The 13,300-nt window shown below is 39.0% G+C and overlaps 1 long non-coding RNA gene across 1 annotated transcript; it reads right to left on the reverse strand.

Annotated features, from left to right (window-relative positions):
• Positions 1-385: 385 nt before the first annotated feature.
• LOC147753977 (uncharacterized) lies at positions 386-3,086 on the reverse strand. Its single transcript, XR_015311184.1, has 2 exons — positions 2,810-3,086; positions 386-1,805 (listed from the first exon to the last, which is right to left on the reverse strand). It is a non-coding gene; the product is annotated as an uncharacterized LOC147753977 (long non-coding RNA).
• Between the last annotated feature and the right edge of the window lie 10,214 nt (positions 3,087-13,300).

Consider the following 13,300-nt stretch of genomic DNA (forward strand, 5'->3'; position numbering starts at 1 on the left):
AATAATGGAGCCTGTTGAATAAAAATTAATTTCGGATCTGGCTGTACAGGTATGCATCATCCTAGCTATTATTAACAACCGCACTATTTTGGCCATTAGTATATGTACATAAATGCTGAATGAGGTTGTTCTGGTGACATACGTCAGATCTAAGCACAGAATCAACATATTGTACGACATCGCTCAAAATAGCGGGACCAACAGTAAGCACATTATCGAATGTACAGGATTTTATGACACCTTGTTTATGTCGGTAAGCTATACTTCAGTTCAGACTTCATCATCGTCCGAGCTAGAAGTAACAGAGGAAAAGCTCAATATAGTTAATGGATATCTGAGAACGAAAGAAATACTACTTAATGAATGAAAGTAAACCCACAACGCAACGTGTTTATATCAATATTTTATTAACAGCAGATTTAAGTTATTCCGCATGTACTGCGCCAAAATATCTTATCGATACTGGTAGGAAGGTTAAATCCTGGTTTAGTGCCGATCATCAATGAGTTCATGAACTCCCGTTAAGTGACAGCTACGTTTTCTACCGTGGCAGAAGAAAATAAAAGCATACCCATTGTAGTTATTGAGAATGCTCGTAAGCTGTGACAGAGAGACAGAGAGAGAACTGTGAGGCAGTTACTCTGAATATCATCGATGGCTTCTTCAGACTGTAACTGATGTGCTAACGTGTTTCAGATCCTGACACCTGCTGCTGTCTTCGCTTGGAGCGAGTCCATACTCCTAGTAATATCGTTTGCGTTCAAACTCATGACGACCCTGCTTTCATTTAGTGGCGTTCTCTGTCAAATACTTCAACTTGTCGCAGAATCCACTCAGCCTGCTTTTGCACTCCCTTTGCTAGACTTGTCGCTCACTTTCGGCTAGGGCTTAGTACACCTTTATCTGCTTGCGAGCCGTCGAATGTTTCAGTGAACTCTTTGACACCTCTCTATTAGCATTAATTAATGTAGGAGGAACTATAGGGCGATCAAAACGTACTGGAAATTTTCTGCTTAAGAACTATCTTGTTCCTCCTATCTACTACTCAGGACGCCAGTTACTATTGTCATTACTCAGCAAGAAGGAAAGCCAAACTTTAAAAATATCTTAGAAATACTGAATGTCTTTGACGCTCTGTTTTATTATCGGTATGTCAAAGAAACAAGCGCGTCAAAGACTGTGGTGCTTTAGTGGCTACAAAGGAAAAAGACGATACTCATACAGAGAGAAAAAAAACACCGATTGATTTCTGCGGCTAGTTTGCATTAGTACTCGTCAGGTACCGTAACTTTCTGCATAACTGTCAAACATTTACACACAGAAAAAGTCCGCAATCGACGAGCTCTTACATAGCGCCGACCTTGAGGACTCAAAGTAAGGACGTACTTTTAAAAGGTATCGTTTTAGACTTCACCACAACCAGTCCTGAAGGGCCGACTTTTAAAGTATTAAACGCACGAGCTAACTTTGCTCTTCCCTAATTATATGTGGTTGTGTCAATAATTCTAATGATTTGGAGCAATCTCTGTATAGAAAAAGACATATGCTCATGACCTTAAAATGTACACTCGTGATGGCGATCGTGCCATTATTTACAACATTCAAAACGTTAGTGCAATGACGCTATAGACAAATAGTGCAGTATCGATAACACGCGTTGATCTCACACCCCATACGTGCTGGTAATCCTTGTCTACGTTTGTAGCTAATTATCGTCTGCAAAACGAGCTGACTCCTTGAGCTAACTTTTGGCCTTACAGAGGCGACGTTGCCGTTGCTCTCCGTCTCCATTTCGGTACGTTTGCCTTACAAAAATGAGAAAAATTGCCTTATCATCAAATAGAACTGTAAAACTTCTTCATATTTTAAAAGGTGTTTTAACAAAGAAAAAAGTCATACCCAAGTCTGGCCACTTAAAAAAGTGCACTATCTGATCTTCTAGAGTAAAAATATTAAAGGACACTTTTATCAGATAAAAATTAAAAGTGAAGCGATATGATACAATTTGAGTGGCCTTATTCGTTTAATCGCTGGGTCATGCGCTAACCAAAGTATTGATTTAGCGTATCGGAAATCAGACAGCTAAATTAAAAGGCCGTCTTTAAGAGTATTTTTTTGATTGTGTGCAAGTTATTAAGTTTGATATTTTGAAGAAGATTGTTGAGTACCATCAATACTACGTTGTGGATCAACAATGTTGAAGAGGATGATTTGGTTTTGAGCAATGCTGGGTCGTCGGGGGAGTTACTTCACAAACTTTCACCGTTACACGTTAAAGCAAATCAATGTTTCGTTAATGAAACGGAATCCATACATAAGTATAACATGTCAATTCGGGTGTACTGTTTAGGCGCTCTTTATACGGAGAATCAAATTATAGATGCAAAAGACAGTTTCAACCACATCTGATTCATAATATAACTTTAGAATTTGACCTGTTCGTGGAGTGAAACATTCAAATTTTTATAGATAGCTACTTCTTATGTAACTTACTAACCTGAAGAGAATGCCGTGTTGTCAATGACTTTCAGAATTTTCAATGTGTCTATAATATTCACTATTTTCCAATACTTTTTAGGGTCATTGCCGTGTATTTTATATGTGATTCACATTTGTCGAAGCTGCACGTTTATGTCCTAGACATTGATCCTGAAGCACTCCGTATGGGTTCCTGGCTCGTGCGAAGACGGAATCAGTTATCTTGGTTATAAAGATTTGATCGGTGACACACGACCGGCACCCAGCAGTCACCCGAGAACTGATCCCTAGAGAGTCCATCATCTTAAAAAGAATGTGCTAGTCAACCTACCTATACTACATGCAGAGATATAGCTCAGTTGTGTGCGAAGGGTCAGTCGTGGCTCACTTTTAGGAGTTTCATACTGGTAGACCGTTTTTTTCTCGCAAGCCGTGTTGGTAGGGATCAGACAGTTTGTCTGAGGACAGGAAGTAGAAGCTGGCATTAAAGATGACCTTTGCTTTCATGAGACGTAATATGCAGCTTATGCAGCAGATATGGCTACAAACGCGACATCTCTTCGTCAACAGCCGTAACGGATTTGGGAAATAGTCGATGAACTTGCCGATTTCGAAACGGCGAGTATAGATAATAGACAAGATAATAGAACAATGAGAAAGTGCATCGCTTCCTGAAAAAAGATCGGCGATATGTTGTCTGGGGTTACGGTACACGTGCGCTGAATCCAACCAGGTCTTGTACGGGTGATTTCGGGAGTAAGCTCAATGCCATTGAGGCATGCTTGGGTTTACGTAAGTATGTCGAAAATCGCTGAAGGACAATGGTTCAACTGCGTTTTTTCTCTAAGTTTGTATTGCCTAGTGCATGCATCATTCGGTGATCTGAAGCTGATGCGTCAGTTGACTGAAGCTTAGTTGTAACATGAGCGAAGAACTTATGTGAAAGCATAGAACCAGTGGCGCGGAGAGGCATCATAGCGCTCCTTCACAAAACTTCTGTGACAAAGGAAGCCGTTGTCAGTTTATGAGCTCCAAGTGTTAATACGGTAACGAATCGGAGGAGCCGCTAGCAATACATTGAATATATATTCTTTACTGACAATGAACTTAGCTCTGTTTGACAAGGTTCAATCAACAGTACGAAGATTTAAAACATTTGCAAGTACTACCGAATAACTGATTTGTACCTAATTATTGAGTTCATCACAGGACGTACGTATTCTAGTTTGGAGATCAGGTGAGGATCCAATATACGTATACTTCTTTATGCAATGCGTAAGCGTCCACTTATACGACTAAGCCAGCCCTTAGGAAAGACAATATAGGCCTCCGACAGAAAGGTAACTATTAGATGACGCCTTTGTAACCAAAACGATATTAATTATAGTGAAAATAGCATCGCTTTGTGGGCAATCAGAAAACAGCCTTTTTTGGCAAGGGAAGCGACGCTTAATACCAAATAATAGATATACGACAAACTCTGAAGCCGAAATTGAAAGTAATAGAACTCAGTCGTTGCTACTTAGAATGCCTGTCAATTATGGTGAGGTTTTCTCTTTGGTTCTTATAGTCTCAATTCCATCAGCTTAAACCGACCGAAATGGCTCTACGTACTCGACCTACGAAACGACAACAACGAATAGGAGGTGAAAGGAAGAAGCAAATAGAGGCTGAACCTTCCTAACATTAAGAGAGCTGATCTCATAACGTAGCGGTAGTAAGCTTTCCCTCAAGATTGGACACAAGCGTCTCCCAAGGGAGGTACTGGAAACTAGAAAAATGCATTACTGCTTGTCTGAGATAGAGCGATCTGTGTACCTTTCCATAAAAGCTTTTTGAAACTTTCGTAAGAACGTGCAGGCTATGCACAAGGAATGTCGGAACTTCCTCTGTTTTTTGTGAGTTACTTACGCGTGTCTAAATGAGGCCGTTGACTTCTACTATTGAAAGCATCCCTGAATGTTACCTCAGACGCTGAGCATTGTGCAGTATTTTGCTGACGTTCGCTTTGCATTGACGACCTGGCTTCTTCATGTGCGCCTCGGCCTCTCCCGGTACGAACTTCGTTTTAAAGGAGTGCATTGTCCGAATCCCTGCCGTAAACTTTTCGCAAACCCTCAATTCATGCAGAATGCCTGTCCACAATACTCTATGATCTCTATCATTGATCTTATGATTATACTAATAATGTGTTTGACTTTAGGTCTACGTAGTGTTGAAACGGTGCGTTCACTTAAAGTTACTCCAGCCGCCGTGCAATATGTTTTTCTTTAAAAATACTAACTATCATGGACAAAAAAACGAGGTTGAATGAACAGGCTACAAATAGGATTGAGTGGGCCGATCATAACATGTCCACAGACAGATGCTGTGGGTTTCTTAATAGTTTTAATTTGTATTTGTCGCCGAGGAACCAGTTCGATAGATTCAATTGTTTAATATCTGCGTAAACAAATTAGAATTATTATATTCACAAATTTATAACCGAGACCACCATTGTAGATTATATATTTGCACGCTACTTTGTTATCTCTCTCGTCTATCGCGCAGAAGGCGCAAGGCATCGATCGTCGGCCACCTATGCACTTAGCATTCATTCAATTTTATGAAAAGGTCCAATGCTCTCAGAAATTTTATACGGGTGTGAAACGTTAGATCTTACAGAAATTAAGACAGAAACTTCAGAGATTATACTAAGATTATTACCTTATAACATAACAAACGTAGTAGTAGCTGTTCGAGAAGAAAAGCTTGGGCAGCTTCATCTGCAAACTCTTAAAGATACTGAATCAAAATGTCTAGGGTAGCGAAAAATAAGATCATCACTACAGGATTATCTATATCAGACTGATTCTAGCTTATCGATAAGATATGTATCTCGTTATTTACAAGATGTTCATTAGTCGATTTAAAAAACTAAAGAAGATATTATTGAGAGGTTAGCCAACTAACAGCCAACTAAAGGTCAAACAAATCATATCATGACGCCACAATTTCGTATTTTAAAAATCTGATTACCTCCAGATCGAACGTTCGTTACGAAGCATCCTCTGTAGTAATTGATTCTTATAGTAAAGGTATTTTCATCCCTTGACGGTCCTAAAGTAGAACTCAACCTGGCAACGTTATAACCTGCCGATTTTCCGTGTGTAGGAGTCTTGCAACGCTTCAGTGGATTACGCAAGGATATTGTTGACTGTTAGACTGATATCACGGTTTTAAATTAAGTATATCTTATCGTTGCGCTCTTTTGTGCTTGACTGTGTTGGTCTGTTCCAGCCGGTAAGCACCGTTACCTTTTACCTCTATTCTATTATGTTACTTGGAGTCTCGGTAACAAATCAAGTGAGATTTTTATCAAATCAACACGGACCATTCGTGAGAATAATTATAGACGCTTTGTCTTATCGAAGTTGTTTGCTTTTGGCCAGAGGTTTATTTTGGTAGTATTTTTGTAAAGAAAACCGATTGCTAGTCGTGTTCATGCAAGTTCAGCCACTAGTGAATTGAACTCTATATTCATAGATAAGGCAGAAGCAAAGTTATATAGTAAGTTAACAAAGTTGGGCCGATAGTAGTCACCGTATTGTGTATCCAGAGCTTGTTAATACAATCGAATTAGTTTGTACCTAGAAAAAAGTTATCGACTGGCCCCTTTCCATTGGCCATATCGAAAACTTTTTTAGCTAAAAAAAATGAAAAAAAAAAACTCGTTTCGCCGTGGACCTAACAAATTGTTTAATCTTTATTTTACGATTTTATTAACAAAGAGTGAAAACCGTTATAAGGTTAAGATGATTAAAATGATGATGAAGAAGAAAAACACATTAAGTGTGATATAATTTAGCTAAATCGTTAAAATAGCTACGATCGGAAGGCCGTAATTTTGTACAAATCTAGAAACGTTACTAGGACTAAATTTCGTAAAATAATGTACGAATCCGTTAAATATTCACAGCTAAAATACAAATTACTCTAATATGGAGCTAATTTTCAACTTTCCCAAGAGCCTCTTATTATTTCACAAACGAAATGATCGAGGAAAGCTTTTTCGGGTTAGATTATATTGAAAATATAGTTGATTTATTGGCAAGAAATGAGATCCTGCACTTGTACATACGAAATGCTGCTATTTAAACAAGAAAAAAACTATAATTCACTGTTGCAAAGGTTTAACTTGCATTTACGACACGAGATTTACTTAAAATGACAGCAGGAGTGACCTCTCATCCCAGACTGACCACTCATGAATCCACCGTAGTCGACACTAATGAAAAAAACTCTACCTTCTGGTTAGCGCAAGATTGGCAAAAAGAGAGTCTCATATTCTATGAAAGTTTCACCAAACTGACGCAATCAAACATTGTTTATATAATACGTAACATCCAGTCGTCGTCCATTCGTGCTTTGTTATTGTTAAAACTCGGCATGTGAGAGTTTCAGAGCGGCCTGTTTACAATGATCATTGAATAACCAAATATCAAGTTATGCAACGGTCCTATTCCGGTTGATTAATTGCTATATTTTTGTTAGTTTGCTGACTGTTTTGTGATATCTAAATATGTATTGTTTATTTGAAATATTTAACAGGGCGTTTTCCTTTGTCCTCTTTTCCTTCTTACAGAGAATAACTGTCACTGCTAATGGTCTTTTTTACTCAGACTAACATGCTACTAAGGAACGGAAAAGAAAGAGCCGGCATACATTTAATAATCACACAAACAATAGCTTCCTTATCCTTATCCTTAAAGACGATCCTTAGCTTTTTTTTAGCTAGCAGATCTTAACCTATGCAGGCTACCCAAACGGTTGCGCGGAAATATAGCCTACTGGAAAAATATGGCAGACATGTATATTACTAATATTATTACTCGACATATATTATTACCGCATGTGTAATTTTTGAAGTCCTAGGTTGTATCTATAGATATATATATATATATATATATATATATGAGCCTTCACTTTTTAGTTAAAAAAAAAGCCCCAACTAAAAGGTCCTTTTTTTACTAGAAAGAGTTGTAATTATGATTTGAAAGGACGATGCTTTCAATGTAATTTACTGCCATTGGTCCAAAAGAAGCCTAGTTGTGCAATGCGAAGCTGAGCTTTGAGTGTCTCAGATATTTGAGTTTGTTCTAGACGTAAAAAAGGACAGAAAAAACACACACACACACACTGTGTTTCAGAACCAAGTTTATCGCAATGTAATAATATAAATGTAATAAACTGATAAATAATTATCCAGACAAATGGGGTGAATTCTGAGTAATGGAGCATACATTTAGACATGATCGTTTTGTCTAAAGGATGCGTTACATCAATGATTGCGTCAAGATGCCTTTCAATGAATAGAACAGGAGCAAAAGTACGATGTTTCACTTTAACTTCATATAATGCTCTCCTGCTAAGCTGAGGTGTACTCTAGGGCCACTTAGTTATACCGGTTCGTCCGTGAAATTAGTATCGATGGCATCAGTTTTATATTATCGAAATACAATGGCCCTTTTACCTAACACTGGCCCATATAGCTCAATAATTTTTATACGACGTCACCTAATATCAGTTCGCCGCTAAAGCAGTCATAGAGGCCCACGTTTTAAAATTTAGTCAAAAAAAGGTACGGTGACGGGAATCGGACCAAATTTCTGGCCCATGTACATCTAAAAGCTTGGTTTTACTAGCATCTTAATCTATGTTCGTTGTCTAATAAATATGAAACCGCTCGTATAGCCCCTGCAATAGCGCAGATTTAGTCTAATCAAAAAGTCGTTTGTTTTTCCTATAGATTGAACTCTTCCATAGTTTATCTAACTAGTCTAACTTTTTAAAGTTAGTCACTTCTAGTGATTTCGATAAGAGTCAGCGGTCTAAAACCTATTAAAATCGCCTCCTCTAGCCCACAGATCTGGGGCTTGGCATCTGTTATCAAAATGTTAATCTATTTGTGTGTTTGAATAGCGCAAAATTCTCCTCTTTGATGATAAAAAAAGGGTCATTGACCGTTTGCTGTGCTGACAATGTATTTCAATGACCTATCCTAGGAAGCAAACGGTTTCACCGTTATTTTCAACCTCACCTTTATCATTAAAAGATATATGTTCAGACATCGCACAATATACAGCAAGTAGACCGATTTTTGACTATAAGTGGGATTATCTCAGTGATCTGCATAGTTTAACGCGATTTGACGAGCTATTTGGTAATTGATGAAGTGTCTGATATCTTTACTGTAACATCTAATTCTTTTTTTTCGCTAGAAAAATTAGGATCTTATTGTGCCTTTACTATGAGACCTCTTTCAGGCATTAGAAACAAACTCTCGATGGTTAACTCTTGTCTCATACAACAGATCCTGCGAAATTAATTTAATTAAAAATTAAAATAAAATTAATTACCTATTTATACGTACTTCACATCATGAGCCTACGTACGCGAATAAAGTTAGTAGTGCATTCAACATGACACCCTTTGAAAGAAGTACTCCGGGATATAAAAACACGCACATATTAAAAATAATGATAATAATAATAATAACAATACTAGGCTGTTATAAGCAAATCGACAGACCTTGAATTTGAGGAAAATTGAAAAAAACTAACTCTGCTACTTCTAGCAGACGCACTTGTGCTGCTATATACTCGAGTCTTCTAGAAATTTGTAGGCCAAAACCAGGTGAGTTTGCTTCAGGAGACATTAGTTTAGAAGGCAAAACATTGTTTACTGCCCTACTTGTTGTTTCCTAAAGGTCACAGCGCTACGGAAACTCATCGTGGATTGGGACGACTTTAGGCAAGGGATCTTAAGCGAAAGCACAGTATGCGAATTGTGTAAACGTTTCAAGAATGGAGATTCGGAGGCTTCTTGTACCAAAGCTGACCTTAGAGTCTCAGGGCTGTGTCGGCCAAAACAGGCTTTTCACACGTAACGTGTTATAGAATTATAACTCATATATTGAAAAAACGGAAACTGAGTAAAAGGATTTCCCGTGAATTTAACCAGTTGGAAATGTGTATGATGTATTTCACGTGCAATTCTTAGAACTTTCATCATCAAAAAACCCGTCAGGAGCTTCGGTCACCGTGGGTGAGGCACAATTCAATCTTTACCGCTACCCTGAAAGGGACTAGGTGAAAGAGTGGCATCACCTGAGCTCGGTGGACGAATCGGGTAAGTTCGAACGTAACGTAATGAAAGTTCTTGCAACGGATATCAGAAGCATCTACTTCCCGAAAGTAAAACAATGAATACAGCCTGCTGCCTCGAGCTTTTCAAGAAACTCATGGATCGTCAGCACAACGGTAGAAAGCACATAGTCTGGTTTCTCGATAATAACCCCAGACCCTATGACCGTGCTTAAATGACTTTCTGGATTGAGGAAAAAGATGGTCGATTCAACTTGCTTGCCCGAATTACAGCCTTTCCATGTCTTAAAGAAAGCAGCTGGTAAGCAAGCATATCCCGCTATCAGCTTCTTCGAGAAGCAATAATAGTAATAATTTTTTACCAATAAATTTTCATGGGATCTTTGCTGAAGTGCCGCCTGGGCGGTTAAAACACCGACTTATCTAACTTATCGGTGTTTCTATTATCTGAACGCACGTATAAAGGCTCCTCAACATGTTCGTGTATACATAATTTACTCTACTTAATTAAGCGTCCAATAGAGACATTTGACCTTCATCTTATGCTTAGCATTACGTATTACACTTGATGTACAGACAATTTCAGCGAACACTATTAGATACCAAGCAGGCTTGGCGGAAGTACCTTTCTTCTGCAAAAAATCGTTGAGTACATTTGGATTAATTCATCATAACTTAGTAAGTTACACTGTACATCTGCTACTGCAAAAATACCTGAAGAATATCACTCCATATTATCGTTAATAATAATAACAGAATCATGATATAATTCAATATAATGTACAGCTATATTAAGGATCCGCGAGTGCAGAATAGTGCCTTAAAAAGGTCAGATAATACAACCTTTATGACGTTTGACTTGTATGTTCCTCCGACAATTATGTATCCCAGTGAGAATATATCGACATGCCGTTTATACGAGAGTGATTGACTTATGTGTGAAGTGTGAAAACGCCAGTAAGTTGAATGCGAATAATCTAGTTTTTAGCCGATGGCTTTAACTTCATTCAAACAGGCACAGTTGTAGTTTAACTTCGAACTTTTGGATGGAAGTTAACGCGCCAAAAGGACGTTCGGCAAGATGACTAGTGAGTGCAGTGCGCCGTTCAATGTACGTAAGTCTATCGATCGACCTGGTACTTTTCTGCATTAGTGAGATTTCATATATCTATTCGCATAGGCAGAAGCCCATCTAAAAGCTCATCCTTTACTTGTAGTGCCTTTCCAATCGGATTTTGTGTAAGACAGATTTTGTTTCCAAAAAAATGGTTCTTAGTTAGGTAACTACTTGAATTTTTTGCATTTGATTACTGATAAAGGCTAAAGATAAGAAGGAGTTGAACTAGGATCTTTTTAAATTTGTAGATGCAATGAGCATACCACAACGGTGCGCTGTCAATCACCAATAAATCAGCCATGATACGAGTTTTGTATTGTCGAAATCTAGTACAACCTGGCATAGTCAGATTGAATTGAACTAAAGACACAGTATAAGTAAGTAAAAGTGTCACAGAGAACGGATATTAAGCAATTAATGAGCCATAGAGGAGATCGCAGTGAGATTTGGACAATTTTCCTGAGTAGCTCGGCAGATTACGCTTCAGTCAGTGACATGGTTAAGCAGAACTTCAGAACGCAACTATCATAATTTAGGTCAGTGTTCGGTGAAGGTTATAGCATGTTTCCCGCAAGTCTTGAAGTCGATATGGTTTTTAGTGACAGTGCGGATTCGGCAAACGAAGAGGCCCGCGCTTCATTAAATACACCGATAGACGCACCCTTCAAAAGATACAAATGCCACAGGAATATAACATTTTAAAGATATGCATTCCAAAAAGCGGGCCAAAGAGATGCAGAAACGGTAAGAGTTCAGATAATGCAGCAGTCAAAGAGGTTCACAGATAAGGACTGTGAAAAAGTGATGCCCCGGGGATAAACTGACCTTAGGACCGGGTTTAGCGATGGCCAGAGCGACATTTTTTTGTAAAGAGGACGACAAGGACATTAACAGTAGTACTAGGTAGTATTAACACACACTGGAAATATATAAGGAAAACGTGCGTGCATTATCGGTAATCAAACGCAGCTGATAAAGACTAAGCCGCGCCGAGGACCAGGTAGATGATCATGTTGCAGTACGACAGGACAGAGGAAGACACCGCACAAAGAGCCGAGAAGTATGAAACAAGCCGCAAGGAACAACCCACATCGAAATCGTAGGCGTTCACACGTCTCGCAGAGATGCCCAGCCATGGGTCAAACATGCAGTAAATGCAAAAAACAGGATCATCTTGGCCTATGCGCATGTCAAAAGAGAAGTATAATGTCAGGTTATTATGAAATTAAAATTCAGACTGTGATGGATTTGAGTCCGACAGACTTTCTATGTTGAAATGATCAACAAGAAGCCAAAACCAAAGCTCTACGTCATGCTACACACCGGAAGTAAACAGAAGATGGTTATTTTGGCATTCGTTGACACAAGAAACGTCATGGGACACACCTTTTGACGCCTCCCGTGCCCCAACAATACCCTTCAATTGAATTAGAAGGATCGATCACTGTTTAAAATGTATGACCACTCACGAATAATCACGATAGAACTGATCACAGTACCGGACACGGAATAAGAGAAGTCATGAAGGCGACCAAATTTCAGTGAAAAAAACAAAAATGTTGCTCTTGGCGAATGCGTGCCTTGAAATGGAGTTGTTATTGCGAGGATCGCGAGAAGTTAAAAACGTAAACGTGGTTGAGCAAAACAAGAACCGCCTGGAAACTCTCATTAAGTTCTTCAGAATTACGGCCAGTTGCCACACCAACTCAAAATCAACGTCAAGGTAAACACCAGGGTAGCCCAATAATCCGCACGGGCCTTACCCATTGCTTTTGTGCGAAATGTCCCCAATCGAGTCAAGAAGCCGAAAGAGCTGGACCATCAGTGGGCGTCGAATATCATCACTGTTCATTGACCTAGACCTAGGTTAATAATTATTTTAAACCCATGCCCACTAAACAAAGCGATATACAAATAATGGTATTCCACGTCCATGCTGAACGACACGTCTATGCAGTGAAAAATATAACGTACCGCACGGATTACGAGCCATTGCAAAACTTACTTTCGAAACCTTCCAACTGTTGCCCGAAACGACCTTGACGGACTTTATAATGTATAATATAATGGTGATATACGTACCTGGAAAGATAGGTCTCACTGCTGCTCTGTTGACTTAACACTCCCTATAGGTGGTTAAAGGAGGAAATAGGTAATACCGAACAATGTGAACACAATAAGATTTCAGACTCGCTGCTGGAACAGGTGAAAGGAAAAAAGCATAGAGCCTAATAGGGTCGAAACGCTGTGCAGCACAATTGGCCAAGCAGGAAAAAAATGTCTGCATGAAAGTTCCAATTCACCGAGATATACGCGATGGACTAATCTTTAACGATGACGTGGCCTGTCGAGGTTCAGTAATAGTGATTCTGCCAAAGCGTCGTGCACGAAAATCGCATCTGGCATACAATGGCATGTCGCCATCTGGCATAGTTAGCGATGATTTGACCCGCTGATTGACTTGCCGCACAGCCTGCCAAAGTTACGGAGTAGGACAACAAGCTGAATCCTATTTGAATAGGTTCATCTTATAGCGGTCGTGGCGAATTATACGCACAGA

The sequence above is a fragment of the Varroa jacobsoni genome, unplaced genomic scaffold (genome assembly GCF_002532875.2).
Source record: "Varroa jacobsoni isolate VJ856 unplaced genomic scaffold, vjacob_1.0 scaffold_49, whole genome shotgun sequence".
Classification (NCBI taxonomy): Eukaryota; Metazoa; Arthropoda; class Arachnida; order Mesostigmata; family Varroidae; genus Varroa; species Varroa jacobsoni.